This window comes from Schistocerca cancellata, chromosome 3, assembly GCF_023864275.1.
Source record: "Schistocerca cancellata isolate TAMUIC-IGC-003103 chromosome 3, iqSchCanc2.1, whole genome shotgun sequence".
Taxonomy (NCBI): Eukaryota; Metazoa; Arthropoda; class Insecta; order Orthoptera; family Acrididae; genus Schistocerca; species Schistocerca cancellata.
The window spans coordinates 44225385-44233081 of NC_064628.1; positions in this window are offsets into that span (position 1 = coordinate 44225385).

Below are 7697 nucleotides of genomic sequence, written 5' to 3' on the forward strand. Positions count from 1 at the left end.
TTTTCCTTCACCTGGTCTCCCAGCTTTTTCATTTTTCACCTGATTGAACATTCCCTTAATTCTTCCATCACATTTTCCGACCCCTGCAGTTCTCATTAAGCATTATTACACGTCTTACGAATATTAGTGAAACGAAACTTCGTGGCAGATTAAGACTGTGTGCCGGAACGAGACTCGAACTCGGGACCTCTGCCTTTCGCGGGCAAGTGCTCTTCGCAGGAGAACTTCTGCGAAGTTTGGAAGGTAGGAGACGAGGTACTGGCAGAAGTAAAGCTGCGAGGACGGGGTTGGGTAGCTCAGATGGTACAGCACTTTCCCGCGAAAGGCAAAGGTCCCGAGTTCAAGTCTCGGTCGGTACACAGTGTTAATTTGCCAAGAAGTTTCATATCAGCACACACTCCGCTGCAGAGTGAAAATGTCATTAGTGAAACGTTTTGCAATGTAACTGCTCCACACTGTGATACGCTCTGCTTTTTCTGCAATGAATTTTCTTGCCACTGCCAACTACGTTTGTTGTGGCATGTTACCTTTTCATGCAAACGAAAACTGTTGTATTTAATAAGAAGTTCCAGAATGAGATTTTCACTCTGCAGCGGAGTGTGCGCTGATATGAAACTTCCTGGCAGATTAAAACTGTGTGCCCGACCGAGACTCGAACTCGGGACCTTTGCCTTTCGCGGGCAAGTGCTCTACCAACTGAGCTACCGAAGCACGACTCACGCCCGGTACTCACAGCTTTACTTCTGCCAGTACCTCGTCTCCTACCTTCCAAACTTTACAGAAGCTCTCCTGCGAACCTTGCAGAACTAGCATATCAGCGCACACTCCGCTGCAGAGTGAAAATCTCATTCTGGAAACATCCCCCAGGCTGTGGCTAAGCCATGTCTCCGCAATATCCTTTCTTCCAGGAGTGCTAGTTCTGCAAGGTTCGCAGGAGAGCTTCTGTAAAGTTTGGAAGGTAGGAGACGAGGTACTGGCAGAAGTAAAGCTGTGAGTAGCGGGCGTCAGTCGTGCTTCGGTAGCTCAGTTGGTAGAGCACTTGCCCGCGAAAGGCAAAGGTCCCGAGTTCGAGTCTCGGTCGGGCACACAGTTTTAATCTGCCAGGAAGTTTCATATCAGCGCACACTCCGCTGCAGAGTGAAAATCTCATTCTGGAAACATCCCCCAGGCTGTGGCTAAGCCATGTCTCCGCAATATCCTTTCTTTCAGGAGTGCTAGTTCTGCAAGGTTCGCAGGAGAGCTTCTGTAAAGTTTGGAAGGTAGGAGACGAGGTACTGGCAGAAGTAAAGCTGTGAGTACCGGGCGTCAGTCGTGCTTCGGTAGCTCAATTGGTAGAGCACTTGCCCGCGAAAGGCAAAGGTCCCGAGTTCGAGTCTCGGTCGGGCACACAGTTTTAATCTGCCAGGAAGTTTCTTAATAAGAAGTTCATCTATTTGTGTTTCTCATTTACCCATGCTTCCTCTGCTTCTCTTATTTTCTTCCTGATGGCTCTTTCAATAATATCGTAAACTGTTTTACTATTAATGTTTCTTTTTCCATTAGAATGAGGATGTCGTTGGTCATTCATTCTTTTCTCTTCCTTGGTCTACAGCCGTGTCCCTTTAGGCTGACAGTGACGCGTCTTACTGCTAGCCAAGCTCGACAGCTCTTAACTTCGGTGATCAGACGGGATCCGGTGTTGCCACTGCGGCAAGGCCATTGGCCATACTGACAGCAAAAGACGGAAAAAATGACCTTCTTACCAATTACTGAAGCTGTCAGTGTCTCAGAGAGGAGTTCAGTATGCACAAACAAAAATTTTTGATCATTTGCCCAGTAACATAAAATGTCTGGCAGGTAACATAGTAAGTTCTAAAACTACCTTAAAATCATTTCTTCTGTATCACACCTTCTACCCCACTGACGAATGTCTGCTTAAAAACTGCTGGTATAAAAAAACTGGCTTTTAAGCGTAATTACATGAGAGAGCTAAAATAATAATTTTTTCATCAAGGTAACACGAATCATGTAACATACCTTGTAAATTGATTCTTTCTACATCTTGACAAAAGAATCGTTCCGATAATTTATGGAACGTGTAAGTAACTGACTACGAGTAACTGTCCATTAGTGATCGTCTACTGAGCAGGCGACAAGGTGGCAACTGAAACCAAGTTTTAGTTACTACCGTTTAATACACTCCTGGAAATTGAAATAAGAACACCGTGAATTCATTGTCCCAGGAAGGGGAAACTTTATTGACACATTCCTGGGGTCAGATACATCACATGATCACACTGACAGAACCACAGGCACATAGACACAGGCAACAGAGCATGCACAATGTCGGCACTAGTACAGTGTATATCCACCTTTCGCAGCAATGCAGGCTGCTATTCTCCCATGGAGACGATCGTAGAGATGCTGGATGTAGTCCTGTGGAACGGCTTGCCATGCCATTTCCACCTGGCGCCTCAGTTGGACCAGCGTTCGTGCTGGACGTGCAGACCGCGTGAGACGACGCTTCATCCAGTCCCAAACATGCTCAATGGGGACAGATCCGGAGATCTTGCTGGCCAGGGTAGTTGACTTACACCTTCTAGAGCACGTTGGGTGGCACGGGATACATGCGGACGTGCATTGTCCTGTTGGAACAGCAAGTTCCCTTGCCGGTCTAGGAATGGTAGAACGATGGGTTCGATGACGGTTTGGATGTACCGTGCACTATTCAGTGTCCCCTTGACGATCACCAGTGGTGTACGGCCAGTGTAGGAGATCGCTCCCCACACCATGATGCCGGGTGTTGGCCCTGTGTGCCTCGGTCGTATGCAGTCCTGATTGTGGCGCTCACCTGCACGGCGCCAAACACGCATACGACCATCATTGGCACCAAGGCAGAAGCGACTCTCATCGCTGAAGACGACACGTCTCCATTCGTCCCTCCATTCACGCCTGTCGCGACACCACTGGAGGCGGGCTGCACGATGTTGGGGCGTGAGCGGAAGACGGCCTAACGGTGTGCGGGACCGTAGCCCAGCTTCATGGAGACGGTTGCGAATGGTCCTCGCCGATACCCCAGGAGCAACAGTGTCCCTAATTTGCTGGGAAGTGGCGGTGCGGTCCCCTACGGCACTGCGTAGGATCCTACGGTCTTGGCGTGCATCCGTGCGTCGCTGCGGTCCGGTCCCAGGTCGACGGGCACGTGCACCTTCCGCCGACCACTGGCGACAACATCGATGTACTGTGGAGACCTCACGCCCCACGTGTTGAGCAATTCGGCGGTACGTCCACCCGGCCTCCCGCATGCCCACTATACGCCCTCGCTCAAAGTCCGTCAGCTGCACATACGGTTCACGTCCACGCTGTCGCGGCATGCTACTAGAGTTAAAGACTGCGATGGAGCTCCGTATGCCACGGCAAACTGGCTGACACTGACGGCGGCGGTGCACAAATGCTGCGCAGCTAGCGCCATTCGACGGCCAACACCGTGGTTCCTGGTGTGTCCGCTGTGCCGTGCGTATGATCATTGCTTGTACAGCCCTCTCGCAGTGTCCGGAGCAAGTATGGTGGGTCTGACACACCGGTGTCAATGTGTTCTTTTTTCCGTTTCCAGGAGTGTAGTATTGACAGAACCACTATAAGCTGTGACATCTGCCAGCCCTCTGGCGAAATGCAAGTAGACCTACAATCTTAACAACTTTTCCGTTGCAGACTTTTGCACTGAGGTTTCACATCATAATTTTGATACCATGATCTTTTTGTGTCCTCTTTAGCCCTGTAATTTCATCTTACTGCGATTTATCAGGGGAGGATGGATAGGAGTGTACTGCATTTATATTATTCAGGTGTCCATTTAGTTGAAGAAGGATGCTTTAAGGGGATATATATGACCAAACACTTCGCCACCAGGGTAGCATCGCCGTGTTGGTGGTTGGGAACCTTTTTAGTTACAATTGGAGCTGTACGTTGTTGCTTGGTCGGCACTGCGCTGCCCATTACCTGTCCAGCGGATCTCAGGATGCCCCCATCCATATTTTATACCTTTTGGGCCATGTTTCTCAGCTTTTCTGCTCGGAAGATAAGTATGTACAGTCGTGGACAAAACGAGCGAGACCCCTCGCCTTTTCGGTATGCTAATCCGCACTGCTTTAAAGTCTGCTGTACAGTGTAACAGGCAAGAAGACGAAGTGCTACCAACATACAATGCACAGGCGTGAAATTGACGAACTATCCAAACTTTGTCAGACTGTTTTCAATCATATGTAAGACTATACGAGCGTTGGAACTTAAATAGTGGCAACTATTTATTCACAACCGATACAAAACAGTTACATGTTTGCACCTGTTACTGTCCTTCAAACTACTAACTAGTGTTGTGTAGATCCCGTTGCCGTTACTCGCTAATAACAGTATTTTGTTATTTCTATAAACATCCCGAATGATTGTCACATACGCGGTGACACAAAGGTAGAAAAGTCATGTTTTAGAGTACAGAAAGCTCTATGCAACAGAAACTGCAGATCATTTTGCCATTTTCTTTGCGAAATTGCCGGCTTATTCATGTCTGGGGTAATAATAGAGGGCTGTTTGCCTGGGTTGTCTGCTAGCGAAGTGAAAAGTGTTTGCTACTGCAAGGGAGGAGGGAGGTCTGGTTTTATTTCGGTTCTAATCTCGATGGAGGCAGATAGACTATCAGTAAAGCAATTTTAAGAAATTCTCACGCCCCCAATACGTTTTATTCCTACATTTATTCTGTACTGGCACCCTGAGGATGTCAATATGGAACTCTTGTCGAATTTCATACTTGTTACTCCCTTCCTTTTTCCGCTTCTGTCAATAACTGAACTGACTTACGTGTGGCACTGAATGATTTTTAACTGAATTTCGTTATCCATTTGCTAAATTTGCACACTTTCATGGTAGGTCAGCAACGATAATCCACTATGACTGGTCTGAAAGTTGACACAAACAGTTTCGCGGCCGAATGCGCATATTATTTTGCTAATTCTTAACGATCTGGGGTACTTTGTCTTACTAGTACAGTTGTGTTATCTCGATAAGCTGAAATTCATTTTTATTAGTACAGTTCATATTAATTAGCGTTTCTTCTTTCATTTCTATCTCACATTTACGTGTTGTGTTTAACACACTAATCAGCATTAATATAGCCTTACACATGATTGAAAACAGTCTGACAAAGTTCGGATACTTTGTGAATTTCATGCCTGTGCATAGTATGTTGGTAGCACTTCGTCGCCTTGCCTGTTAAGCTGTGTAGCAGACTTTAAAGCTGTGCGGATCAGCATAACGAAAAGGCGAGGGGTCTCGCTCGTTTTGTCCACGACTGTACATTCACTCTCTCAGTATTCACTGTTGTGTGCTTATCATTTTTGGTGAGAAATAGGTTTCCAAATAAAGCCTGATTACTAGTTTCTCTTCGTTGGTGTCACATTTAACGGCTTTAAACAGAGAAATTCCGAGGCACTGGCTGTCAACCAGATCGCATGGTAGATTGTTCTCCTTGCTCAGTACCGGTGCTGTTTTCCTTATTGTATACTGATGATACACTTAGTATGGCGAAAGTTGGCTGCTGACTACGGACAGTCGTTTTCCCTGCTTTCTACTGGGAATGACATAAGGCTGCTGGCGCTACCGAAGCTACGTAACTGAAAACAATACTCTTCTACAGATTTGCGATAACACTGGGACTTTGTCATAGAAACGTATTCAAAATCATGTTATCTGGTTGGTTGTGGCAGGCACAAGAAGCAGTAGCGACAAGGATTTGAACTGTCGCGGCTCTTCTTTCGCCGTACGCACTTCAGGGGCGCTGGCTTTTTAGTCTTCCTGCCCACTTACGCTCAGTCGCCCAAACTTCTTTAAGCACTGTTTGTAACCGACCACTGTGGGTACGGATGCTACTGTTGCCTGTCGGTCTGCCGAAGACATTTCAATACGTTCGATTCTATGGGAATGACTGAGCCCCACAACCGTGAGAGAGATGGGGCCCCTCCACGCCCGCACCAACGTGGTGACCAAACCAAAAGTTCTACTGTCACCTCCGTAAACATGTTAGTTATCTAGTAGGTGGATCACAGGATGCTGGGCTGTGATGTTGTCCGTGCGTCTGGGTAAGGCTACGCATTAACACGGTCCATCAGGTGATAGATAGTGGACGAAACGCGAGTGAGGGTAGCGATTTGAAGAGCAGAGGGAAAAAAAGTGCCATGGCTCGTGCCGTGGGAAAAAAACCTCTGCGACAGTGGGATGGGTAGTAAGAGCAGTAGTGGCTTACTAGCTGCGATAGCTCATGCAAGGTTGGATTTGTTAGTATCGGTATCATGCATCATTACCGTGACAAGCGATGGCGATGTGTCCCAGTTGCTGCGGCTGCTACTTTCCTGGAACAATCAAGATCGTTATACAGTAGTGGGAGATCGGCCATAGATCATCTCACTGTGTGGGGGATGTGTGGAGCTTGTTTGCATGCAGTGTACGGTACGGCTTCCCTGTGTGGTGCCAGTTATTCGGCAGTGTATTTCAGCTGGATATCCAGTAAAAGCGTCTGATTAACAGGGGCTCGCCTGTGCCGTTATGTTTGCGTATGCTCCCCACAACCGTGATGTAATCCAGAACACAAACAGGGTCATCATCAGTCGTAACGTCATCTGTCTCTCTTATTGACTGGAGATCTAGATTTAAACTGACAGTGCAGCTCCCCGAACTGCAACCTCAGTATGCACTCCATAGTGGTTATAGCCTCCCTCGAGGAAGTGAAACGATTTACTTGACATTGCAGGGGGAAAGGGGATTTTTAATGCATAATAACGATATGTTATAATACAGCAACAATAATAATAGCAATAGGAGCCTAAATAACTCCATACTACAGATACGATAATTAAACTCTATACAGCACTTATAATTATGGGTTGCAGAAAATGAAAAACTGAAAGATTACTGGGGCAGTAGTGTATTAACCGATAAAAAATTCATTGTAATTAATCAGTCATAACAATGATCAACGAAGCTGAATAAGTCACATTCCACACAGGCACCGATATTCTCAACATCCATAATTTACAAACCAATGAGAATAAGGCGAAATACAGGAATGTAGCAGATGAGGTGAAAGACGTGTCAGCCAGATTAGAGGTCCGTACACATCGTGACTGCAGTAGTATCCGACAAGGGTATTGCACCAAAACCGACTGCAAAGAGCCTACAGGACTTAAAACAGTGTCCTTCGCCCCGTCGACAGTTGTAGAAATTGCACAGAAAATCTGCAGAACAGAAAAAGAGTTCTTCGAGAAAATAATTAACTTAGTGATAAACTATTGTTGAGGCCATTATCATTACATCAGCACCGTGTCAAAATGACTGATCCAACAGCAATAATAATACTAAAAAACTCAAGAACCAATGCATCACAAAGAAAATTCAACAAATTCTCACAGAAATATGGATTACAGAGAAAATCTCACGGGAAGGGAAAAGCACTTTAACCCACCACTGTAAATAAAGGCGACAACACTAAGTCAACTACTGACGTATCTCATTATTACAGGATATTTACAAAATTCTCTCCAAGGCATTATTCAACATACTAGAACCACAAGCTGAAACAGAGATAAATCAATACCAAGTAGGCTTCAGAAGAGGAAAAACATGTCCTGGACAGATTTCCAGCTTACGGGCACTCCTGGCTGTCGGGAAGA